The 13,109-nt window shown below is 34.4% G+C and overlaps 1 protein-coding gene across 1 annotated transcript in view; it reads left to right on the top strand.

Annotated features, from left to right (window-relative positions):
• POLR3G (RNA polymerase III subunit G) overlaps nt 1-13,109 on the top strand; it is a 70,145-nt gene that overhangs the window by 821 nt on the left and 56,215 nt on the right. The gene's annotated exons all lie outside the window — the stretch shown is intronic.

Below are 13,109 nucleotides of genomic sequence, written 5' to 3'. Positions count from 1 at the left end.
ATCTCCGTTACCAAACCAAGTCTCTTGAAGCCCACTTGGTATTTAATGTTTACTCATTCATCTTGTACTAGGCTGAATTTCTTGAAGGCCAGAATTATATCTTTCATTTAATGCTCTTCCTACAATGTCTAGTGTATTAGGTGCTCAATAAATATTTTCTCATTGGATGGAATCCTGCTATGAAAACTCGCAAAGTACTGAACTAAGCAGCAAATCTTAAAGAAATAAAATAGCTTGAGGGTGAAGGTCTAGCAGGCAAAGGGGAAAGATATATAAAAACTGTGGCGTATGTATAAAGTGACATACATAAAGGTTTAGAGAAAGGAGTGAACAAGCAGGGTAGAGGAAAGTCTTCTTGAAGATTACCTAAATGTTAGGCCTAGAAAAAGCTAAATTTGGACAAGTAAAGATAGTATAATCAAATAAAGCTAAAAACTAATAACTAAAATATAGTAGAAAACTACATTTTAAAGTAACTTTTTAATTTATCTTTGAGTTTAAAAGTAAAGTAAAATTGCAATTACCGATAATTCTCAACTTATGATGGGGTTGCATCCGAGTAAACCCATGGTAAGTTGAAAATGTTCAGTCGAAAATATATTTAATACTTGTAACCTATCAATCACCACAACTTAGCCTACCCTACCTTAAGTGTGCTTGGAACACAATATCCAAAGAACACTGGCAACAAAGTAGTCCGTAGAGTATGGTTGGTTACCTTCATGATTGTGTAGTTGACTGGGACCTTCAGCTTTCTACTACCACCGGCCTGCAGTATAATACTGCTTATTTCTGCACTGGAAAAGGTTAAAAATGTGAAGTACAGTTTCTACTGAATGCATATCATTTTCACACCATAAAATCTGAAAATTCTAAATTGAAACATTTTAGGAACCATCTGTACACTCTAGAATATAATGACAAAACAAAATTGTAAAGCGTAGAGCAAGTTATAGATTTTTTAATTATTAAATAAGAATGAAAAAAGCCAAGCATTTATTTGAAGTAGTTAGAAATGAAGAATAAAATAAACTAATTGAAATTAGAAGAATTACTAAAGAGAAGGATAACAAAAGAATTAGAACACAAATTCTAAACTGTTAAAATAATAAATTGGTAAGATAGTCCCTTAATGTAATAAGCTGCTTCTTGGCAGTACCAATAAAACTGACATTTATGGGCGTGTAACAAGAAGGGGAATATTGCCATTAATAAGATCGGTAATTTAAAAGGGAGGTTTTAACATTATTATAATACTTTAAAATTATTAAAATACTGCCAATAAATATAAATATAAGAACGAAGTAGTCTCTCTTCAAGAAAACAAAGATAAGGAGTCAAAAAAGACCAGAAAACTGAAGTAAGTCAATAACTATAGATAGAACTGAAAAATGATGCCAAAGTTTTGTACCACAAAATAAAAAGGCATCCGGCCCATTCAGATGTATGGGTGAGTTTTAAAAATTTTTGAAGAGCTAATTCCTGTGCTAAAACTCAAGGTACACTGTGCACTGTGACCTTGACCTATTCCAAACCAGAAATTTGTTTTCTTTTTCTCCAACCACTGCTTTTACATGTATCTTATTGAATTTGTTTTTCCTATTGCTTTATGCCTGGGACATATTCTATTCTGTAGCTTTCTTTTCAGTGTTTATTATAAGTTACATTTCTGTTATTATGATTCCCTTTCTGATATTAAAAGGTTTAATCTAGTCTGTGGCAAAACTACATCTAGTTCATTGTTTCTCCCCTAAGAGATAAGTCATATTGTGTAAACATGCAGATAAAAGATAAAGGTGGGTCCATACCACATACTTGACACCAGAATACATTTCAAGTAGGTGGATGATTCAAATAAAAAAATGAAGTCTAAAATGTAGTACAAGAGAGTTTGAGGACAATTTGAGAGTTTATAATATTAGAATCGTAAAGTCTTATCTAAATATAACACAAAAAGCAAGATGCTATATAAGTGTTATGAACTGAATTATGTCTCCCCAAAATTCATACGTGGAAGCCCTAACCCCCAATGTGACTGCCTTGGAGATAGGGCCTTTAATGAAGGAATTAAGTTTAATGAGGTCATAAGGGTGGGGCCCTAATCCAATGGGACCTGTGTACATAAAAGAAGGGGTAGAAATATCAAGGGATGTGTTCACGCAGAAGAAAGGTCATGTGAGGATGTAGCAAGAAGGTAGCCATCTGCAAGCAAAGGAGGGAGGCTTCCAGAGAAACCAACCTTGCTGGCACCTTGATCTTCAACTTCTAATCTCCATAACTAATAAATTCCTATTGTTTAAGCCACCCATTCTGTGGTCTTTTGTTATGGCAGCCCTAGAAGGCTGAAACAAGAAGAAAATATTGACAGATTTTACTATACGAAAATGAAATATTTCTTTATGGCGAATACTAAATTAAGCAAATAAGCACACAAAAACATGGGGTTGGAGGTAAGATAACTGCATAAAAATGGTAGGATCATCAATTCGTAATGGAGAACTGTATTTTCATATATTTCCAAAGTAACACCACAGAGATGACTTTCTGGTTCCAAGAGAGAAAATGTTATTTTACTACAGGTAGTCACCAGCCTAATCTAATGGTCTAAATTAGTATTACCAGTTGGAGTATTACCAGATAATTCAATGTGAAATACCTAGCCTCTTACATCTTTTAGTCAAGAATGTTTAACTTTAATTAAACCTTAACATATACTTGCCCATTTATAGGAAATACAGGAGATAAAAAGAAAACCGTCAAAAAAAAAAAAAAAGGCACCATAAGGAAACAATCAGACAAATTCAGAGCTAACACATTCTATAGGACAAGTGTCTATCCTCTTCAATAAGTCAGTGCATGAGAAAGGGACTTTAAAAAAGGGGAACCTAGATTAAAGGAGACTTAAAAGATATTACAACCAGATAGAATGCCTTGTTCTGGATTAGATACTAGTTTGGACAAAGCAGCTGTAAAAGGCATTACGGAGACAATTGAAATTTGAATGTGCTCAAGGAATTAGATGACAAAGAAATTACGATTAATTTTGTCAGGCATTCTAATAACCTTTTGTCCATCTATGAAAATATTCTCTTTTTTAGAAATGCAAACTACAGCATTTAGAGGTGAAATGTTCAAATATCTGTTATTTACTAGCATACAAAAACAGTTTAAAAAATTAAAAGGTACAACGATAAATTCTATGAAAAAAAATAGGACAGGAATGAGATAGGCGCTGACTAGGGACTGAATACTACAGAATCGAGAAGTTCTGTGAGAAGGTGACTTTTGAGCTGAGCTATTAAATGATTGCCAGCTGTGTTAGTTTGGGTCCTTTGAAGTCCAGATGACAAGATAGGATTAGTCATGAAAGAGACTAGGGAACATCTATGAAGGATAAAGGTGTGGCAAGCAGAAGGCAGGAGAGTCTTTAAACTACAATACAGTTCTGATACCTGGGATAGGAGAGGAGGAAGGAAAAAGGATTAGGTTGGAAAAGTTTCAGAGTGAAATGTATTTGTGAGAAAATATTAGGCCAAGGAAGATATGCAGAAAAGTTTCTCTGTAGAGGAGTCCTGTGTTAGACAGAAATAGCTGAGCTCTAGCATCCATACTGTACTCAGTCATTGGCTAGGCACAGCCCAGGGTAAATGTGGCCTCAGCGTGAGTGAATCTGAAAGGTACGGCAGTTGGAAGGTTAACTATGCTCCTCATATCTGGTTCTCTTAAATGGAGATCTGACAAGTATGCCTTCATTACTGTTGCACAAGCCTTGCAAGGGTCTGAAGAGAGAGGATATCAAAAGAAGGAAATGGCAAAGGCAAAGGCCCTGAGATATGAACAAAGTTGGTATATTCAAGGAAAAGAAAGAATTCAATACGTTTGAAGCATTAAAAAAAAGTGGCAAAGTTGTACAAGTCAGACTGATAAGCAGAGTCCTAATCATATAGAACCTAATAGACAATAATAAGGGAATGAATTTTATTTCAAGTGTAATAGAAATATATCAGTAGGTTTTAAGCAATGAATTATTATGATTTGATTTAGGTTTTAGAGCCAAACTTTCTGAAACATATTTACAGCATCCGTTTCCTAATATCTCATTTTTTCCCAACCCACAGCAAATCTGACTTACATCCTCTAATGGAAATGCTTTTACTAGGTCATCAAAGACTTCTTAATTGCTAAATTCAATTGCTTCTTGGCAATTCCCATTCTAATTGTTCCTTGGGTCACATCTGCCTGTTGAACACTCACTTCTTAAAACTCCTCATGGCTGCTTTTTACTATTCCTTCCTTGTTTCCTTTAATGGCTATTCTTCATCCATTCTCTAAATGTTTTTGTTTGTTTTATTTTGTTTTGTTTTAGAATTATGTCCTTAAATCTTTTCATACTTCCCTAGGCCCTCTCACCTCCTAATTTTCTTTCCTTTAAAAAAAAGATGTATAATTTTAAACAATCACCTAACATGCTGATGATTCCAGAATTTCTCATTTTTTCCACTAGCCCTCTACTTTATGTTTACACCTAGATTTCCATTTGTGTGTTATGTATTTGTGTCTTAATAGAAAATAACATACCAAAACCAAGTCATTATCTTTGTTTAAAAGACTTCTTATGTATTCTCTATCTTGGATAATGGCATGCCCAGTCACCCAGTTCATATAATTCCTTGTAATAACATTTAACTCCTTACTACTGTCAAAGTATAATTTTCAAATTTAAAGATATGACTGTTGTTCAAATATAGAATGAATATGTCTCCAAGATCTATCTTACTCTTTAGTTAGGAAACCAGCAAGATGATAAAGCTAATTCACAGAAAAATTAAAGAAACTGAGTATATGTAGGTGGTCACAAAAGGCATACTAAGAGAAGTTTGCTAAGTTACAATGTCCTGCAGGTTTGGAGTTACATTCTCTACCAGACTAAAATCACTTCATTTCTATAGGGCAAAAATCTACAAGTTAATATTTTGTACAGTCTTAGCCTTCATTAATGGCAAATAACAAATCAAACAAAGGTACACTTTCTAGAGAAGTGAATAATCATTGGGTAGATCTATTAAACAATGTTTCATAATGACACGCAGCCATCTTTTGGCTTTATTTCCAAGTTTTGGATATTTTTTTCTTACACTTTTCCTTGATACCACATCACCATCATGTGGTGATAGAGCTATATTTTTAAGATAAATCTGCCTGACTCCAATGCCTATGTTTTTCCTCAGGAGAAATGTGAGTGGTCAGCAAATTCAAGTAGTGTACAGAAGATAAGCAGAAATAAAAATTGACAAAAGGCTTTTTTTTTCAAAATTAGTAAACCACAGTAATTAAGAGAGTATAATATTGGAAAAAAGACAGAAAAATATATCGAGAGTAGATCTACTCATAAATTCGGTTGCTTCACTACAAAAGGCATTAGTACAATTCAATGGGAAATAGAAGACCTTGCTGTAAATGCTGCTGAAGCAATCAGATATCACACAAAAAATAAATAAACCTGATTCCTGCCTCTCACCATACACAAAAATTAACTTGAGATGGATCGTAGACTTAAACGTGAAATAAAAAATTATAAAGTTTGCAAAAGAATACATAGGAGAATATCTCCATGACTTTGAGAAAGCAAAAATTTCTTAAACAGGACTTTAAAAATATTAATCATAAAATTAAAAACTGATAAACATCATTAAAATTAAAAATATCTGCCCACCAAAGACACCATTAGAAAAGTGGACAGGCTAGCCACAGACTGGTTGGGAGAGAACATGTATAATACATATTTTTGACAAAGTATTAAAATCAATTATAAAAAAAATTCTGAAAACCCAATAAGAACATTGTATAAAGGATTTGAATAGGCACTTTACAAAAGTGGATGCCTAAATGACCAAGAAACATATGAAAAGGTGTTCAACATCATTGGTTATCAGGAAAATACAAGTTAAAACCACAATGAATATTATTATACATGCACCAAAACAGCTAAAAGTAAATAAAAATATATTTTAAAAGACTAACAATATCAAATGGTGTGGATGTGGACTAACTCTCAAACATTGCTGATATGAGTATAAAAATGATGCAATCACTTTGTAAAATTGTCTGTCTCTATTAACGTTAAACATTCACTTACTTACCTTATGACACAACAATTTCACGCCTAGTTATGCATCTAAGAGTAGTGATACATCCACCCTCCAGAAAAACTTTTACAAGAATGTTCATTGCAGTTTTATTCATAACAACCCCCAAATGGAAACAACTCAAATTTCCATTAATAGATAAAAGGACAGACAAATTGAGGTATATTCATACAATGGAATACTACCAGTAATAAAGGGGGAAAAGTATTGGTAGAATCAACAAAACGGACATTCATGGATGTTGTTTTGAGTGCAATAAGTCAGATACAAAAGCATATGTGCAAATGAGTATGTTGTACATGATTCCATTTATATAGTGGTGAACAACAGGCAGAACTAATCAATGTACCTAGAAATCAGAACAGTGGTTACCTCTGGGCAGAGAGGGATGAGGCAGTAGTGGTGGTATGTACTGAAAAGGGCACAAAAGAACATTATGGAGTGTTGGAAATATTCTATGTCTTGATCTGCATGGTGGTCACAAGGGTGTACACACATGTACAAATCATCTAAGTGCACACTTAATATTAGTGCACATTGTGTATTATATTAAGTATGTTATCCATCAAAAAATATTAGTTTCTTACAGGGCCTCTGGTTACAATTTTTGTAGAGTTGAGGAAACTTATCTAGATTGTGAAGGATTAAGGAATAATGGAGCAGTGACAATTAACTTTATTTTGAAGAAATTTGACTGTACAGAGGAGGAGAAAATTAAGGAATTAATAAAGATATCAGCGAGTCAAAGAAAGTTTTTACAAGTCCTTTAAAATAGGAAATGCTATATCAGGGGAGAAGAAGCCAGCGGAGACGTACAGATTGAAGTTGGGAGTGAGGGAGGAGAAGAGAAAGTTGATAAGACTCAATTTCTTGAAGTTAAATATGGAGAATAATCTAAATAAAGAGGAGGAGGATAAAGCAAAGAAATAGAGGTAGGGTAAAGAAAGTAAGGAAATGTGAGATAGAAATAATTTGGGACTTTTACTCTACCTGGTCTTGACCTTCTTAGCAAAATAGGAAGTAAAAGCATCCATTAAAAGTCAGAAGGTGAGGGGAAAGATGACTGGAAGTAGAGTGAAGGTCTAGATGAAGCCCATTAGCTATTTCATTAGCTGTGAAATCCTCATGTCTATGTCATTGAGTTTCCTCATGTCTATGACGGGGATTCCACTCACCTCACAGAATTGCTATGAAGATTAAACAAGCTAATATATATATAAAGTATCCATATAAAGCAATCAGTAAATGCTAGTTCTCCTTTAAAAGGACCAGAGTTGCTGGAAATTACCCTCCATGAATAGCTTAAAAAACAAATTAATTAATCTGGAGTCAGGATAAAAGACCCAGTGGATGATAAGGAACCTAGTCACTAGGCACTTTCTTAACATTTGTGGGGGCTAATACAGTTGAGGCCCCGTACAGCTTATGTATGGTAAACTGTTAAATGAAATATAGATCCTATCCTCATACTTGGACAAATATAGCTTTGTAATGACCTAAAGTCCAGGTTTGAAGTTAGAATTCTGATTCCTTGATGTTCCACATTGAATCCTAGTAATGTAGGAAGAACCAAACCAACTCTGCCTTTTTTTCCTTCTTCCAACTCTGGCCACACTACAAGGGACCTCCACTGTACATGTGCAGATACTCCAGCCTGCAAATTCAAGCTCCATCTCACCCTGGGCAAATAGCAGGGACTTTGCCGCCCTTGGGCTTAGGGTTATACATTCTAATGGCATTGTCCTTGCCATGCAAAAGCCCTAAGAAAGCCTCAAATTCATTTGGGCAGGGAATCCTGGGGTCCCAGGTATCTGGAGCTTGGTACAGAGCTTTGGCTGCATAGAGGAAAAATAATTTTCCCTCTACCGTTTTGAGTTCTTGTGTAAGATCCCTATAATAAAAGACAGACAAACGAGAAAAACGAACAAGTATGTTAACATGTTTACCTTATGTATACATGAGAGATGCCCAGGGAAAATGAGTAACTCAAAGGAATGGCTTAGAACTTCAGTTTATATAGCATCCTCAACAAAGAACAATACATTTTTAGAGAAATAGCAGGATATTGGAAAGCAATGTTTAAGTTTCCAAGGGTGGCAAATGGTGGGAAGGTGAATATGTGGGAGGAAACTAATGAAATAAGGTTTATTGTTAGATTCCTCTGGTTGCCATCTCTAAGCTAATAAGAGTCAGTCTTCAGTAAAAGGAAAAATTATATTCTGCCTTTGGGCAGAAGGAAAGAAGGGTGGAGAGAGCTTTACCTGCATTTACTGCTTCCTAATAGCCTTCAGCTCAAAATACTTTTTATGTCAAAGAGGCATATTTTGAGGTGGTATATTTTGCTACCCTTCAGGTGGTTATAACTCCTTAGGGGCCTAAAACTCCTCATATGGAGTATAGCTAAAGAAGGACCAGAATGGGTTTCAAAGCATGGAATTCTGCTGGAGCCTCCTCTGTGCCCAGAGCTAAGGACAGTATATCGCTAGCTACATTTAGGTCTAGGATTATTCATACTTTCTGCTTCGAGTAGTGAACACAGTAGACTCTTTAATGCTGTTGACTAGAAAGAGCAAAAGATTCAAGATGAAATATGCTGAAAACTATAACGAAAATGAAGTAGAACCTATAAATCCTTACTGAGAGGCTGCTTTCCACTTAAAAAGTAAGTCATCTAACCTTTTGAGTTATTTTGATGGATTGAAAGTTTCTCGATGAAGCATTGCATAAAACTGAAAATGATTTATTAATCTCACGTCTCCTCCTCAAATCAGAATATTTAGTAGCCAGCAGTGGTCTGATAACCAGCTTTTGTTAGCTTTGGGTAAGGAAGAAGAAATTTCATAACCTCTTTATTTGGCTTTATATTTTTTAAACCCAAACAATTTTTTTTAGACATTCATGTTTATAGATTCATAGCATGTCTTTGAACCCGAATGGAGTTCTTATTACAACAAAAACAAAGGATTTTACTGTTTTAATGAATTCTCATTATTAATGAAGCACTAAACATGATACTGAATACAATATAAAGGAGAAGATTAGTAGGATTATTTTTAGCTACCACCTACATACTATAGTCAGAAAACATCAAGAGCATGAGAGAAATAATGGTTCTTTTAGTTTAATAAATCAAAATGTTCCTGAAAAAATTTTTCTTTTTTCTCCTTAAATTGGGGCATCTAATTATATAAGGTGATTACTGTAGCAACAGCTTAGATATGAAGAGGGAGATGGGGAGGGAGGGAGGAAGGGAGAGAGAGAAAGAGAAGGAGAGAGAGATGAGGGGGAGGACAGAGAGGAAAAAAGAGGGTGGGAGAACTAGGCCATTAACAAAAAAAATAATAATTTAAAAGTATTTTGACTGATGAGTAAAATGTGGGACTGGTTACTAGAATAGAAAGGAAACACTGAAAGAAAATTATGTTTAGGACTTAAACTAGTCACTATCTGAATGGTAAAGTAAAGGAAACTGGGAATGTAGATAAAAAGCCAAAAATCACAAAAGTATCTTCCATAGGATAGGGTGAGGAAATATATACATATTTCTAAGTCATGCAATTAATCATGCAAGTAAATAGAATATAAAATACTATGTGAAATAAGACCAAAGATTATATATGTTATATAATGTATACTTTATATATTTTTATATATAACACATAATGTTTCTATATTATAACAATCTAAAATACATGACAGTTCTCATTAAAAAATCTACAAATCTACAATTTGCTTTCACAAGACTTGCTCAGATTTTCTAAAAAATAAGGTAAATGCTCAAATAAATTACATTGAGATATAAATATTCACCTACTAGATTTGCAAAGCTCTAAGTTTGGAATTACAAATTTGCCATAGAAACTTAGCAGGAAAAGTCTTCATAAAACATTGTTGATGGTTATGTAATTTTGGGTCAACCTCTTTGAAGAGCCTTGGAGATCATTTGTATCAAAATTTAAAATGTACATACCTTTTGAACCAGAATTTATACTTCCTGGAAATTATCCTATACATCTACTTGTACATCTGTGTGTGCAAAGCTATTCATTATATCTCTTAAAAGAAAAATTGGAAAAATGCTAAATGTCCATGAACAGGAGGATTAAGTATATTAATTTACACCCATAGCATGGAATTATTATTCACCTGTTAAAAAGAATATATTTGAACTATATTATTATTTGAAATAAAAGGAAGAACAGATCAGTGTACTACCATTTGAGTTATAATGATAATGGTGGTAGGGGTGGTGGTGATATGATGATGATGATGATGACGACGACGACAACGATGACGACGACAATGAGAAGAGATCATGGGCACTTCACAATGTCAATGCTCTTCACCCAGAAACTACCAAAAATACCTATAGTTGAACAAGTTGAATTTATTTTTTTGCTTCAAACACAGGGAACTGTGAGGTGTCTCAGAAAGACAGTGTAAGAAAGGACTTGGCTGTGGTTGGATGATTTTGAGGGGGTCCAAGGAAGCAGGGGCAACTATATGATTGGATCTCTTAACAAATTTTACCTATAGAGGGAGCAGCCTATAGGAGAATAAAGCTATAATTGGATGAAATCTAAGCTCCCACATGGCCTTTGCTGGCATGGATGGGGGTGAGGTGATAGTTTCTTGTTTAGGAAATTGGTTATTTTCCAAAAGTTTTCTCTTTTACTAAGCTGCACCTTTCCTGGTCCTTTTACTCAAGGGAGTAGACTTTTGCTGGACCTTTTTCTGTCAGTGCCTGTTGACATTTCCAGGTTGTCAGCTATTCCAGCATTCATTCTGGATTATGTGCAATGAAATGAAAACCCAGAGAACTCATCACCATGTCATCGTTCTTTGGATCCGGAAGTCCCTAGCTGTTTTGCTTTCTCTTCACCTATCAGAATCTTCATGTTTGTTTTATGTATTATGCCCAAGGTTTTTAGTTGTATTTGGAAAAGTATATCTACTCCAGCTTCCTGGAAATGGAAGTCATCTGGATATATTTTTGCAGTTTGAATTTTTTGCCGTAAGCATGAATCATTCATTCAAATAAGTAAATACAGACATAGATGCATACCTTGCTTTTTTAGAACTGACAATTGCTTAATCTCTATGAAAAAAAAGAACAGAATATAGAGTAGCAGAAGTAAGTAAAGCTGCTTGGTTAGCGAGGTCAGAAAGGCCTTCATATGACTCTTGAGCTGGGATCAGAAGCCAGTCTAGTGCAGAATTGAAGAAGAGCAGAGGAAGAATAAATTCAAATGTCCCGAAGTAGGAACAAGCTTATCATAATCCAAGAACAGACAGAATTCTAGTATCAGTGGAATATTGGGGCTGGCTAGTGTCATTTTACTTACAGACATCATAAAAAGAATTTAGTGAACATTCATATTGGAACTACGCTTGTTTATCATTTGCAGCCATAGGTTGAATACCAAAATTAGAAAGAATTTTGCAAGAATTAATATGTTATATGGAATTTACAATAAAGAATATTATATATTTTGTGATTATTTACATGCTTCAGCAACATGTTCTTTATATTAGTAAAATTTATTCTAAAATGTATGTATGTATGTATAAATGTGTGTGGATATATGGTACTTGAGAGAAAAGTGAAGGCTAGGAATACATTTAAGAGTCATCAGTAGTGAAAAAGTAGTTAAAGCCATGTAACTAGATAAAGTAGCTAGAAAAAGTACATATGTGTTAAAAAAAAAATTAATGAAGTTCAAGATCATTCCATGTGAAATGGAATGACCAATGTAGTAAAAAAATGAAAACCAGGAAAAAATGCTCTGGAAACCAAATAGGAAGAAGTAGTCAACTCAGTTGGACTTCACAAAATTGGTCACCTCAACGAGAACACATTTAGTGGTGCAATGTTGGTGTTAGAAGCCAGGTTGTATTCATTTAAAATAGTCATATTGTCAATCAAGATTTATGCAAAACGTATTTTGAAATTTTCTTCTAATTATGAGAACCATAACATGGAAAATCACTTAAACTCATAGGTTGACCTGATAATTGGAAAAAGAATTTTTCTTTTTTTTTTTAATTAAGTTTATTGGAGTAACATTGGTTAATATAATTGTACAATTTTCAAGTATACATTTATAATTTCACATCTGTATGTTGTATTGTGTGTTTACTGCCCAAACTCCAGTTTCCTTCAGCTTCTATATATTTGACCCCCTTTACCCACTTCACCCTCTCCCTACCCCTGTATATTAGACCCCCTTTATCCTGTCTACCTCTCCTCTCCTCCCCTGCTTTCCCACCCTCTACTCTCTGGTAACCACTAGTCTATAGTCCATGTTCATGAGTCTCTGTTTGTCCTGTTCCTTTGTTGCTTTTAGGTTTATATCCCATATATAACTGATATCATGTGATTTTCAACTTTTTCTGTCTAGCTTATTTCACTTAGCATAATTATCTCAAGGTCCATCCATTTTGTTGCAAATGGCCGTGTTTCATCTCTTCTATGGCTGAGTAATATTCCACTCTATATATGTACCACCTCTTCTTCAGCCAATCATCTATTGTAGGTCACTTTGGTTGCTTCCATGTCCTGGCCACTGTGAATAATGCTGCAATGAACATCAGTGTGCATATATCTTTCCAGATATGGGTTTTCAAGTCTTTGGAGTAAATACCTAGTAGAAGGATTGGTAGATCATATGGTAGATCAATTCTTAGTTTTTCGAGGAACCTCCATACTGTTTTCCGTAGTGGTTGTACCAATTTGCAGTCCCACGAGCAGTGTATGAGGGTTCCTTTTTCTCCGCATCTTCTCCAACATTTGTTATTGCCTAGCCTGTTGATTATAGCTATTCTAACAGGTATGAGATGGTATCTCATTGTGGTTTTGATTTGCATTTCCCTAATAGCTAGTGATGTTGAGCATCTTTTCAAATATATGTTAGCCATTTATTTGTATGTCCTCTAGGGAGAAGTGTCTGTTCAGGTCCTCTG

Source organism: Rousettus aegyptiacus, unplaced genomic scaffold (genome assembly GCF_014176215.1).
Source record: "Rousettus aegyptiacus isolate mRouAeg1 unplaced genomic scaffold, mRouAeg1.p scaffold_m13_p_8, whole genome shotgun sequence".
Lineage (NCBI taxonomy): Eukaryota > Metazoa > Chordata > Mammalia > Chiroptera > Pteropodidae > Rousettus > Rousettus aegyptiacus.
The sequence above is the reverse complement of the archived record's forward strand: the minus strand, read 5'-3'. Positions and strand labels throughout refer to the sequence as shown.